This window comes from Hemitrygon akajei, chromosome 9 (assembly GCF_048418815.1).
Source record: "Hemitrygon akajei chromosome 9, sHemAka1.3, whole genome shotgun sequence".
Taxonomy (NCBI): Eukaryota; Metazoa; Chordata; class Chondrichthyes; order Myliobatiformes; family Dasyatidae; genus Hemitrygon; species Hemitrygon akajei.
Window position 1 is genome coordinate 29,774,554 of NC_133132.1, and position 14,043 is coordinate 29,788,596.

At 42.6% G+C, this 14,043-nt stretch overlaps 1 pseudogene; it reads right to left on the minus strand.

Annotated features, from left to right (window-relative positions):
• Positions 1-219: 219 nt before the first annotated feature.
• LOC140732738 (immunoglobulin lambda-1 light chain-like) lies at positions 220-2,922 on the minus strand (annotated as a pseudogene).
• Positions 2,923-14,043: the final 11,121 nt, after the last annotated feature.

Sequence of the window (14,043 nt, forward strand, 5' to 3'; positions counted from 1 at the left end):
CAAAAACGCCACAGTAGATCGGGTAGATTTTAATTACTTCGTGATAAAATTACATGGACGATATCAATTTCAGAACGAATGCTGTTTAACAACGTCCAGCGGGACGCAATGCCTGTTTTCTCCTGGTTGAAAAATGTGTCAGCGACAATCGAAAATTTAACATCTGTGCATGAAATTCATTTGTTTCATTTTAAAGAAACAGTGTCTAAACATATTGTATTACATACAGCTGGATCGCGCGATGTTTGAAATGGGGTTGCTTGAGTCTCGTGTTTAACCACGCAGGAGTAAAGCTCGTGTGAGCTCCAGTCGGAGGCTGGCAGAGACAGGTAACTGCTCGCACTGAACGTGTTGTCCGCATCCTGCTGGATCCGGCTGGTTTCAACGCCATTCCTTCTCGTACTGCCGCCCACTGTCCACTCGATATTCACAGCGGCCGGATTAAACCCGCTCACTAAACACACCAGGGAGGCGGTGCCCTGTCCCCGAATTTCTTCCGCAGACGGTCGGAGGACGGATACGACGGGTTTTCGCGGACCTGTAAATAGAAAGAAGTGCAGGGAAATGAATTATTAATTGATGTAAACTGGAATCAAACTTTGCCTTTTTTTCAACGATTTTACAGCCATAAAAGTCGGAACGCATGAGAACCCGATCACAACTGTGTTTCATTAGTGCATTTTGATCTTCAACAAACGCAACAAAGCCAATATACATCATGAACATTAGAAATAGCTAAAAAGCAATGGAAAGAGAGGGATTTTCATAACAGCAAAATTCAAAGCAATAAAATAACAAATTTCGATGGAATGGCAAAAGAAAATCCGACTGGAGAGGCTTCTGAACAATCGCTGACTGAACCCCTTTATTCGTGAAATACTCTCCAATATACATAAGATACACTTTATATAATCCCATGATACCCCGATCCAATCTGATGTAGCTATGCAATACTTAATTTCATGACAGATTATTGGCATGTTCCATGGTGTTAAATCGTAAAGACATGAATCACAGAACCAATAACAAACCCCGAAAGAGATATGGCAAAGCGCGTGGCAAAACTCCGAAATGTCGTTGCAGCTATTCACGTAAAAAGCAAGAGATGAGGCAGTGGATTTGAGTGACAGACTGTGCCTTTGTCTCTCCTCGGAGATGCTGCAATTCGCCGCAGTAAGGGAGGGATTATGAATGGCTAAAAATAATGGAAATATTTTAATGGGAATAGATAATACGTTAAAGTTTTATACTTGGATTTTTTAGTTTTTAGTCCCACAATTAATTCCGAAAGGGTTGTTTGGACCGGGGTGATACACACTGAAGGAAAACCCGATAAAAACTCTCAGAGGTCTATGAAATCCAGAAGATGTGGATATCTGGTTTAAGGTTTTTATAACCATTTCTTTTCATTAATTTGAAAAGTTGAACCCATTCACACAATAAGGTATCAAGACTACAAAACAGAATTTACAAAGAAATCGTTTTACAGTAGTATCTCGGAGGAAAACGGGACAAGTCAGAAAAGCTAAAGAGCAAATTTACCGTGTTTCAGACCTGAGAAATGTTATTCAAGGAGAAATCCCTTAGTACGGTAATGATCAGGTATCCAAAAGTAGATACTCAGTGGCCTGCGGGCCTAGAGAGTTTGAAATGTAAAGAAAACAGGTGGGCCGAGTGATAATTTGATATCAAAGCTGAGACATTCACACTGAGACGTTGCAGAAGGCCAGGCACACCGGTGAGGCCGAGGTGGGCTCTGGGGCGGCGTTTTGCTGAAGACAAATTGGGTAGAAGTTAGAACGGAGCACCAGAATCTTGATGAACTCAGGTTAATAGGTATAGAACAAGAGGAGCTGAAGTAACGCGAAAAGATCTAGTTGAGCAAACAAAGATTGAAATTAGGCATAAATGGAAATTAAATATAAGTGATAGTAGTTGCTATGACGAAGGAGAAGGAGCTTGGGATGCTGAAAGATCTGAAGTTGGATAAGTCGACAAACTAGATGGACTCCACTCCAGGATTCTGTAGGCGGTATCTGGATAGATTAGAGAGGTACAGACATCTTCTAAACGGAGACCGAATTAAGAAGTCGGAGGAGCAAGGAGACATGGAAGTCATCCTGCAGGTACATCTGTTCCTTGGGCAACTCCTAAGAAACACTCGCTAAAAGCACGAATCATCACGAATCACGAAGCTATTTTAAAAATGTTATGGCAATGAACTTAGGTTGTTTTGAAGATACTTTTCAGCTAAATGAAGCGACCCTACCAAGCAAAAGGGGTGCATATGCGCTAGTTTTCTGCCTGAGGTATTGTAAAGATACAATGAGAGGTGGACTGTAAATCAGATCGAAGCATCAGGATTGATAATATTATTCCAAGGTTCAAACGAAAAAAAAATCAAAAGGTGATTAGACCCCAACACATATTTACTTACTGTCGAAATTCAGTTTGGTTCCTGTCCCTAAGGTGAATATGAACGTGCTACCATCCGCGACACCACAGTAATAATCGGCGGCGTCCTGCCATTGCACGTTGGCGATGGTTAAATGCATTTGGTTGCTCGATGAGTCTGTGGAACCCGTGAATCGATCTGGAATTCCCGATCATCTCGTGGTGCTTCCATACCACACAAAAACTGGGGCGCTGCCGGGTTTCTGCATGTACCAGCTCGTGTAGTAGCTGCCGATGCTGCCCCCTGACATGGTACAAGTGATGTTCACGGTTCTACCCGGAGTCGCCGATACGGACGGAGACTGAGTCAAAGTCATCTCCGAGTTTGCAGCTGGCGAAAATAATAAATAATTATTTAATAGCCGTTAAGTAAAAACACAACATAAAGGACAGTATAAAGGATTAAGTATTCTACCTACTGAACAAACAGGAAACAAACGCGGAAAGAACCAGGACCCATTTAGTCATGGTGAAGCTGATAAGAAGAATCAGAAGTCAAAGGCTTTCGGACACAAGTCCTGTTCAGGGCTTTCGAAGCTGCTCCTTAAGAACTGTGGAAGACTGCGAAGTCACTGAAATATATATTCATGCAGATCTCTACTCACGAATGAATTGGATCCTGATTCAGGAAATGGGCGGGGCATCTACGTAAACGATGCTGAGGTCCAGAGGGTTGTGAAATTCAAGTTCAGTAGAGTGGACGTCACCAATAACCTCGTCCAACCACGTAGATGTCACGGCAAAGAGCGCTCATTGGCGCTCTATCTTTGACTCTCAGCAATTTTTATCGATGAATTGCGTCTGGATGCAGCACGGCTGGGTATGGTGTCTGCTCTGCTGGTAATTGAAATAAACTAAAGAGAGTTGCGCATAGAGCTCAGCACATATCGGCAAAGCAGCCAATATAGGCAAAGACGTCAACCATCGCGGACATTCTCTCTCCTCCCCCATCCCATCGGGCAGAAGATCCAAAAGCCTTAAAGACACTTACCACCATGCTGAAAGACAGTCTCTGTCTCGGTGTTATGTGACCTCTTAATGTTTACCTACTGTGATCAGATAGACACTTGACCTCACAATCTACGTCGTTATGCCCTTGCACCTTACTGCCTACCTGTCCTGCACTTTCTCTGTAAGTGTAACACTTTATCCTGCTCGCTTGTGCTATTTCAATGCACTGATGAACTGATCTGCATGAATGACCTGCAAAACAGTTTGTTCTCTGCACCTCGGTACATGGGACAACAATTAAGCAATTTGAAAATTTACCAATTTACTGATTCACAGGTTCACTGTCACTGACATTTGCCACATTTCCACACAGTCCCAAACTCCAACCCCCACATACGATTTCACAGGGGCATATAAACCATCAATGTATCAAAATGGGACGAAGCGGCTGAAGTACTGTAGGTTTGAGGTTGCCATAGGCGGGAATAGCTCAGGGGAAAGGGCTGCATCAGACCAGAAATACGAAGCGATTAGGAGATAACAGGCGAACAGAAAGACGAGTTTACAACGAATTGATAATTGCGAGTAAACAGAAATATTATAAGGAAAGCTGAGAAGGAATTTGAGTTGAGTCTCTGAGGCGTATCCACTTGTTATTTACCAAATATAACTCGGAAATTCACCCTCATGTTTCTGCTATTCTGCACCCCCGTCTCGGAAGTGGAAAGTATCATCAATATAATCCACAGAATATTGTGTTAAACTGTTCGGGTAAAAGTTTTCCCGTGTTACATGTTATACGCTGATAACGTCAATGTAAAACGCCGTGATGATTAATTGCCACAATGCATTTAAAGTGTTGGCTGCACGGATGAGCTGAAGCGCTTGTGATGGTGGACAGACAATGCAACTGTTTAGCGTTTCACTCAGGGTGCCGGGAACGAAGGGAGTTCTGTAGTGAAACATGATACTTGGAATATCGTTGGAAAATGTTTCAGATTTTCAGCGGAAGTTTCTCCTTTGCAGTGTTTCAGTGAGACTCAATAATACGCCGTTGGTTTCAGGCTGATTTGTTTCTGTTTTTCTATGAAGTTGAGACGGGGAGGTTTGCTAAGGCTACTGGGGAGAGTTTAAACTATTGTTGTTGTGGGGTGGGAACCGAACTGAAGAGGTTGGGGAAGAGGAGGTTAGCTCACAAATAGAGAAAGCTTGTAGACAGTGCCAGAGGGAGGTTAGGTAGGTGATAGAGAAGGGAAGCGCTCAGACCGAAGGCTTGAGATGTGTCTATTTTAACGCAAGGAGTGTTGTGAACAAAGCGGATGAGCTTAGAGCGTGGATCAGTACTTGCAGATATGACGTAGTGGCCATTGCAGAGTCTTGGATGGCTCAGGGACAGGATTGGCTACTTCAAGTGCCGGATGTTTCAGCAAGGACAGGGAGGGAGGTAAAAGAGGTGGTTGCGTGGCACTGTTGATCAGAGATAGTGTCACAGCTGCAGAAAAGGTGGACGCCATGGAGGGATTGTCTATGGAGTCTCTGTGGGTGGACGTTAGGAACAGGAAGGGGTCAATAACTTTACTGGTCATGTTTATAGGCCGCCTAATAGTAATAGGGATATCGAGCAGATAGGGAAACAGATCCTGTGAAGGTGTAATAATAACAGAGTTGTCGTGATGGGAGATTTTAATTTCCCAAATATCGATTGGCATCTCCCTAGAGCGAGGAGTTTAGATGGGGTGGAGTTTGTTCTGTGTGTTCAGGAAGGTTTCTTGACACAGTATGTAGATAGGCCTAGAAGAGGAGAGGCTGTACTTGATTTGGTATTGGGAAATTAACCTGGTCAGGTGTCAGATCTCTCAGTGGGAGAGCATTTTGGAGATAGTGATCATAATTCTACCTCCTTTACAATAGCATTGGAGAGAGATCGGAACAGACACGTTAGAATAGCGTTTAATTGGAGTAAGGGAATTATGAGGCTATAAGGCAGGAAATGGGAGGCTTGAATTGGAAACAGATGTTCTCAGGGAAATGTACGGAAGAAATGTGGCAAATATTCAGTGGATATTTGTGTAGAGCTCTATGTAGGTACGTTTCAATGAGACAGGGAAGTTATGGTAGGGTACAGGAACCGTGGTGTACAAAGCCTGTAATAAATCTAGTCAAGAAAAGAAAAGCTTACAAAATTTTCAGAGAGCTAGGTAAACCTCGAGATCTAGAAGAATATAAGGCTACTAGAAAAGAGCTTAAGATGGAAATTAGGAGAGCCAGAAGGGGCCATGAGAACGCCTTGGTGGCAGAATTAAGGAAAACCCCAAGGCATTCTACAAATATGTGAAGAGCAAGAGGATAAGATGTGAAAGAATAGAAACTATCAAATGTGACAATGGGAAAGTGTGTTTGGAACCGAAGGTACTTAATGAATAATTTACTTCAGTATTCACTATAGAAAAGGATCTTAGTGATTGTAGTGATGACTTGCAGCGGACTGAAAAGCTTGAACAGGTAGCTATTAAGAAAGAGGATGTGCTGGAGGTTTTGGAAAGCATCGAGTTGGATAAGACGCCGGGACCGGACGAAATGTACCCCAGACTACTGTGGGAGGCGAAGGAGGAGATTGCTGAGCTTCTGGCGATGTTCTTTGCATCATCAACGGGGACGGGAGAGGTTTCGGAGGATTGTAGTGTTGCGAATGTTGTTCCTTTATTCAAGAAAGGGAGTAAAGATAGCCCAGGATATTATAGACCAGTGAGTCTTACCTCAGTGGTTGGTAAGTTGGTGGAGAAGATCCTGAGAGGCAGGTGTTGTGGTTAGGGTGGAGGGCTGTCAGAGGTTACAGCGGGAAATAAATAGGATGAAAACCTAGGCTGAGAAGTGGCAGATGGAGTTCAACCCAGATAAGTGTGAAGTGCTTCATTTTGGTAGGTCAAATATGATGGCAGAATATAGTATTAATGGTAAGACTCTTGGCAGTGTGGAGTATCAGACGGATCCTGGGGTCCTGGGGTCCGAGTCCATAGGACGCTCAAAGCAGCTGCACAGATTGACTCTGTGGTTAAGAAGGCGTATGGTGTATTGGCATTCATCAATCGTAGAAATGAATTGACGAGCCGAGAGGTAATGTTGCAGCTACATAGGACTCTATTCAGACCCCACTTGGAGTACTGTGCTGAGTTCTGGTCGCCTCACTACAGGAAGGATGTGGAAGCCATTGAAAGGGTTCAGAGGAGATTTACAAGGATGTTGCCAGGATTCGGGAGCATGACTTATGAGAATAGGTTGAGTGAACTCGGCCTTTTCTCCTTGGAGCGACGGAGGATGACAGGTGACCTGATAGAGGTGTATAAGATGATGCGAGGCATTGATCATGTGGATAGTCAGAGGCTTTTTCCCAGGACTGAAATGGTTGCCACAGGTGGACAGAGGTTTAAGGTGCTGAGGAGTAGTACAGAGGAGATGTCAGGGGTAAGTCTTTTACTCAGAAAGTGGTGAGTAGGTGGAATGGGCTGCCGGCAACGGTGGGTAAGGCGGATACGACAGGGTCTTCTAATAAACTTTTAGATAGGTACATGGAGCTTAGTAAGATAGAGGGTTATTGGTAAGCCTAGTAATTTCTAAGGTAGAAACGTGTTCGACACAACTTTGTTGGGCGAAGGGACCGTATTGTGCTGTAGGTTTTCTATGTTTCTATGCAAATTTTATTTAAAACATAGACAGCAGGAAAGGATTCCAAGTCCAAAGCCAAATGTCTGTTGCAATAATTATCGCCCATGTTCTCTCGGTAATATTTCCCGATATTTACATGATATCAATTTGAAAAAGATAACATTCATTCTGGAGTAATGACTCCAATGAACCAAGTTTGGGAAATTGATGCAGAGCACAGTCGCTGTTATTCTATGAGTTTAGGGCCCGGTTCCTTCTTTCTCACAAGCAAGTATAGGTATCAAGTGATGCAACATTTCCACCTACTGGCGTAAATGACACACGAACCAATATAATGTTACATTCACTATGGGCTACACTGTAGACACCTGAATATAGAGACCATTTGCGATTTTGAATGGTCAATTCTCTTGACGCAAGCATAGAATCACCTGGCATTGAGGGTGACTGGGGCCAGGAATCAAATGGACCTTCATGAAAATAAAACCTGCTTGTTCAGTACTATCCTTCTGACATGTCACACTTAGGATACGAAGTAGGCCCCTCGCCCTCCTGCCTGATCTTCCGATAAATAGAATTGCGACTGAATCCAATGGAATCTCCGCCTCTAATTCCTTCTTCGTGTCCTTTGGTTGGCGCAAGAACACGTTATTCTAAAATATTCCAAAATATTTAACGAGCACCTCACACCCCATTCGTTTAGTTTGAAGTATAATTCCCAATAATCATGAACGTGCAATTATGGCAAACAACCTTTGTTTCGTCGGATGCACATTGCCCTAATATCTTGCCTGGATTCATATACCAGAGGAGAATTTTGCTTTATTATTTTTCAGACCACCTCTTCCTCTCCGTGCCCTGAAAATAGGCCATCCACCTTCATTTCTTTGTGTTCAGCATTCACTATGAACGAATCCTTGTGCATTTTCTCATCTTCCCGTCCTTCCTGAATGTGACGTTACCTTTAACATTCTAGTCCCAATCCAAATAGTCCAGCAGGCATACCTCGGTAATATCTGTCGGTCAATGCTTATTCACTTTCAGATAGCTGCTGTTTGTGAAATGTTCTTTACTCTTTCATATACAGTCAGTGGTCATTTTATTCGAGTTTAAGAGAATGATACTAAAGCAAACAAAAAAAAAAATTAAAGAGCGAGCTCTAAGGAGAATGGCCAAACTGGATGAAGCTGACAGGAAGGCGACAGTAGCTCAATTAACCACGCGTTACACCAGTTCTGTGCAGAAGAGCATCTCTGAACGCACAACACGTCGAACCTCGAAGTGAATAGGCTGTAGGAGGAGAAGACCACGAACATAAACTCATGAGGCACTTTATTGGGTGAAAATCGCAGGGAACCCACAATTTCTAAGATACTCAGCCACCCCGTCTGGCACAAACACTCATTCCACGTTCAAAATAATTTAGATCACTTTTCATCCACTTTCGGATGTTTGGTCCGAACAACACCTGCTGCTCTTGTCTGCATGTTCATTAAGCTTCTGCTATATTACTGACTGATTAGATATTTGCATTGAGGAACCTGCAGGCGTACCTAATAAAGTGACCACTAATGCTAGCTCTTTGAATTTTTTAAGACAACGCTTGGTAATTGTGTGGCGCGGTCCAATTAGACGTATGAAAGAATGTAGATTGTGCATTACTGGTATGGACAAAGGTTATAAGGTAACAGATCAACGAATTGGAGGCTTGTCACGTAGTAGCCAATTAATACAACCAATAGTGTAAGCATCGGCACAGACTAGAAGGGCCGAGGTGGCCTGTTTCCGTGCTGTAATTGTGGCAGCTGGAGTCCAACCCAGATAAATGTGAAGTGGTTCATTTTGGTAGGTCAAATGTGATGGCAGAATATAGTATTAATGTTAATACTCTTGGCAGTGTGGAGTATCGGAGGGATCTTGGAGTCCGTGTTCAAAGGATGCTCAAAGCAGTTGCTCATGCTCAAAGCAGTTGAGACTTCTATGATTTCCAGATTGTAAGCTTTTGAAAACACCTACTAATTCCGCCTCTCATCTATGCACTCTGTCATCTGATCAACTTTCATTGCAGTTCCATTGGCATGGTGATTGGACGCATCTCTATTTTGGCTATTCGTTAAGAAAGATTTTCTCCTTTTATCATTTAATCTTTATTCTTTTCCCCGTGACTTTTCATGGATAGTTAAATGTCAAAATGGAAGCACTTGTCATCATAGCGCAATGCTGGCAGGGAAGAAAAATGCTAACTGATTCTGAACGAAGTGTGGAAAATTATTTGCATCGTATGATATTATGTTGCCCGTTTTAATTAAGCAAGAATGAAGATTTTCTTACTTTTCTGAGAGATAACGACTAGAGTGTTTTGGTAAGTACATAAACAAAACAAAAGACAGACATAGCTCTAAACTTTCCATTTAAGGTGATATTAGTATGAATTTGCAGCAATGAGACTAATGCCGAAGCGAGTAGAGAAGACGAACGCTCGGTTTAAAACTGTCGAATGATGGTGCATACTTTGAGTAAGGCGATAAAGGATTCCCGCCTAACAACGGATGTTTTGAGTTCTTCGCACCTGTGTAGGAAGTCTTAGAGCATTGGGCACCAAATTTTCTAAATAGCCTTTAATTGTGAATAGTTCTCTTAACGAGACTTGTTAAACCCTTGCGTTTTCTGTTTAAACTTATTAAAGTTTATTTTGATTGACATGGGGTTTCCGGATACTGTAATTATTTAAGCAGTCTTCCAATTTTTAATTTCGCTGGCCCTAGCTTTGAGAATGTTAGTTCTCTCGGTGTCACTTTGCCGAGCCGCCGATTGTCAGTTGGAACTCTTATGAATAAGGCAAGATCGCTGACTCCATATGGCAGCCTGTCTTTTCTCCGCACTTGCGTTCAGTCTGCACGGTGACAAAAAAAAACGCAGCGATATAAGGGTCCAATGGAACTTGTAAAGTGGCGTCCGGAGTTCCTTCGGTTTCCGAGTGTCTCGAGCCTTCATTCCGAATTTATGGAGACCAAATTCCGAGTCCACGTTTAGAGCTTGCCTAGACCACATTAAAGGCTTTTATCAAGAATTTTAGTGTTGTTAAAGGTTCCTGGGTCGGCCATGGCCCTCCAGGCTTCCGAGGACTATTCGATTTTCCCGAGTTTTATTCTATATTCCCCAGATTTATTTCATATTTCCCAAATTTATTCAATGTCTATCTCGAGATGACCAGTCCTGTCTCGGGATCCCCAAGAGTATCTGGAGTTCGTCAGGTCTGTCTCCAGTTTATCAGGTCTATCTCGAGACGACCAACCTTTTTGGGAGATGAATCGCCTGTCTCGTATTCCCCAGATCTGTCTGTCTCGTGTTCAGACGTGTTACTCTCGGGTTCCCCAAGACGTCAGGTGCCGGACTTATTGTCATGAGCCCTTCGAGCCGTAGAGCTTCAGACTACAAGGTTTATGAAGCATACGTATTGTTACTAAGGACTACTAGATTTTAGTCAAGTCCCATAACTCTGATGAACTCCAGTCGATAGAAGTCGAGCCTATGCACAGTTAATCCTAGGATACCGAACCACCAACGAAATCGTTCTTGTAAGCTTCCTCTGAACTTCTAACACATTTAGATAATTTTTAAGTAAGAAGAATTCAGTACACAGTCCACATTTTGTTCTTTATTGCCCTGTCACATGAAGCATAACACCCCCAAATTTTGCACATAATTCCTTTAACATGTTCCCAGCCTTTTTAGTTACTTGCACCTGAATAATAGCATTTTGTGAATTACATACTACCGTGATCTAAATGCCCTTACCCCTCTTCAACTTGGAAGTTACAATCTCTAAATGTTTGGAAAATATGCTGTTGAAGCATTTTTCATGCCAGCTCAGTCACTCTATTTCCCTCTTTTCCTCTTTTTTCCTCTTTTTCCTCTTTTTGCTTTGCCGGATCTTAGCTCACCCACGAGATTATCAATATCCCTCCCTAGCCTTTTGACTTTCTCTTCACAATGTAATTACCTATTTGTGTTTTTGTCATCAGCGAAGTGGAAGGATCTGAATTGTTTCACAGATTGTGAGATATATCATTCCAGAGACTCGGCCATTAATGTTTGAACTTCATTTTTTGTCAGTCAATCAATTTTCTATCCATGACAACATTTTATCACTTATTATTCTGCCCTCGTTGAAGGCAGATTCAAATATTGATTGAAATTCCTTCGACTTCTAACAAGTGCTTTCAACGAATGAATGAATATACAAGCGATTATATAATGGTCCATCCGATGAAGACAGGTAATGGCTTAGCAACGCAGAAACGATTAATCATCAGCTGTGACCGAACAATTAACCAATGAAATCTAGTAATAAATAGCAACCTAGATCAGGGAAGATATTACACCTCTACCATAAAGGTTTATTTTGCACGTTAGCCATTGATGTGACTCTTATCAATGTTTCAGCGCAGGAGTGCGCGGAAATGACATGTCTGAAGAAGTTACAACAGGAGAATCCTCGTCTGCTAAAACGTAGAGATACTGCGCATTCCAAGACTCTTAACCAAACTACGGCCTGTGTCTCTATGAAACAATTAGCGCGCACCCGTGTTGCTCGAAAATCAAGAAAGATATTGGAAAACCATGAGGTGAAGAACGATGATAACATGTATTTGCCTTTTTATTCTTGGAGGAACCATTCGCATTCCCGAAATAGGAAGGGTTGCAGTCACTCTATTGAGTCCTTACGAAGGGTCTCGGCCCGAAACGTTGACTGCTCATTTCAACGGATGTTGCCCGACCTGCTGAGTCCATTCAGCCTGTTTGTATGTGTTGATTTGTCCACAGCATCTGCAGTATACTTTGTGTGTACTCTATTGGGAGAATTGTACAGCGCACACCTCTCAACAGGAACATCGAAGAGTAGGTCGGCAGGTCGATTTTGGAAAGCTGCAAAAACACGTATTTCCCTAATAATGATCGGCATAGCTTACATGCAAAAGAATTTAGACAGAGCAGAATTTGTTAGGTCTGTTAATGAAGGGTTTTTGAATATGTGGACAGGCAAACTAGAAGAGAGGCCTTACTGGATCGAGTGCTAGCCAATGGAAGAGGCCAGGTTTCAGATTGCTCGTGGGTGATCACAACTCTCTAATTTACCAATCCCTTGGAGAGGGATAAGAGCAGATGGTTTTGAAGGTGAGGGAATTATGATGCTATAATACATGAGCTTGTGAGCAGAAATTGGGAATTAATGTTATCAGGGAAATGAACAAGGAAATGTGAATGTTGTGTAGGGAACACTAGTGGGGTTCTGGGTAGCATCTTCCAGTAGAACATGGATGGTAGGGAGAAGGAAGCATGGTTGACAAGAGATGTGAAGCATCCCACCCAGAGGATAAAAGAAATTGACTAACGGTTTTTGAAGGAAAGATTAGATAGAACTCTTGAGTGTTACGAAGCAGCCAGGAAGGAGCTGAATAATGAATTTAAGAGAGCTAGAGGAGGGGAATGAGAAGAGCTTGGCGAGTAAGATTAAGGGAAACCTCAAGACGTTCTACACGTAGGTGAAGAACAGAAGGATGACTAGAGTGAGTAAAAGAAAAGGAACTATGTGCTTGGAGTCGGAGGAGGTAGGGGAGTTCCTTAATGAATTAATGTCTTCAGTGTTCACCACTGAGAAGGACCTTGACTTGTGTGTGGCCAGCCTAAAACAGGCTGAAATGCTAGAACATGTGACGTTAAGAAATAGGATATTGTCGGACTTTTGAAAAACGACATAAAGCTCCGGGGCCGAATGGGGTATACCCTGGTTACTACGGGAAGCGAGGGAAGAGAATGTTCCCTCTTGGTGATAATCTTTTCGCTGTTATTATACACAGGAGGAGTAGCAGAAGGTTGGAGGGTCTCAAATATTATTACTTTGTTTTAGAAATGGATTAGGGATAATCCTGGGAATTATAGACCGGAGCTTCATGTCAGTGGTGGTGAAACTTTGGAACTGATTCTTAAAGGCAGAATTTATGTGCATTTGCAGAAGCATAGCCTGATTACATACAGTACAGCTTTTTGAGGGGCAGTTCCTGTCTCACGAACCTGATTGACTTTTTCGAGAAAGTGACTATAGAAGTTAATAAAAGTAGAGCGTACATATATGTACATATACATAATATGACGTACATATCACGTTTGCTGTTGTGTGCTGGGACAGCAGGCTGAAGGTAGCAGACACCAACAGAATCAACAAACTCATTCGTAAGGCCAGTGAAGTTCGGGGGTGGGGGTGTGGTGGTGTTGGAACTGGACTCTCTGACGGTGGTGTCTGAAAAGAGGATGCTGTCCAAGTTGCATGCCATCTTGGACAATGTCTCCCATCCACTCCATAATGTACTGGTTAGGGACAGGAGTACATTCAGCCAGAGACTCATTCCACCGAGATGCAACACTGAGCGTCATAGGAAGTCATTCCTGCCTGTGGCCATCAAACTTTACAACTCCTCCCTTGGAGTATCAGACACCACGAGCCAATAGGCTGGTCCTGGACTTATTTCCACTTGGCATAATTTATTTATTATTATTTAATTATTTATGGTTTTATATTGCTATATTTCTACACTATTCTTGGTTGGTGCGACTGTAACGAAACCCAATTTCCCACGGGATCAATAAAGTATGTCTGTCTGTCTGTCAGACGTCTGTACATGGATGTTAGTAAGGCGTTCCTATATTGTGTGCTGCTCTGGATACCTTCCTACTTTCAGCGAAGATGTCAACAAAATTGAAAGAGTACCGAGGAAATTTATAAGGATGATTTCTTGACCTGAGGACCTAAGTTATGTGGAAAGGTTGAAGAGGTTGGCACTTTCTTACTTGGAGCATAAGAGAATGAGTGGAGATTGGATAGATATATGCAAAATGATGTGGGGAATAGATAGGGTAAATGTAAGCAGGCTTTTCACACTCGGGTTGGGCGAGACTAGAATTAAAGGTCAGGGG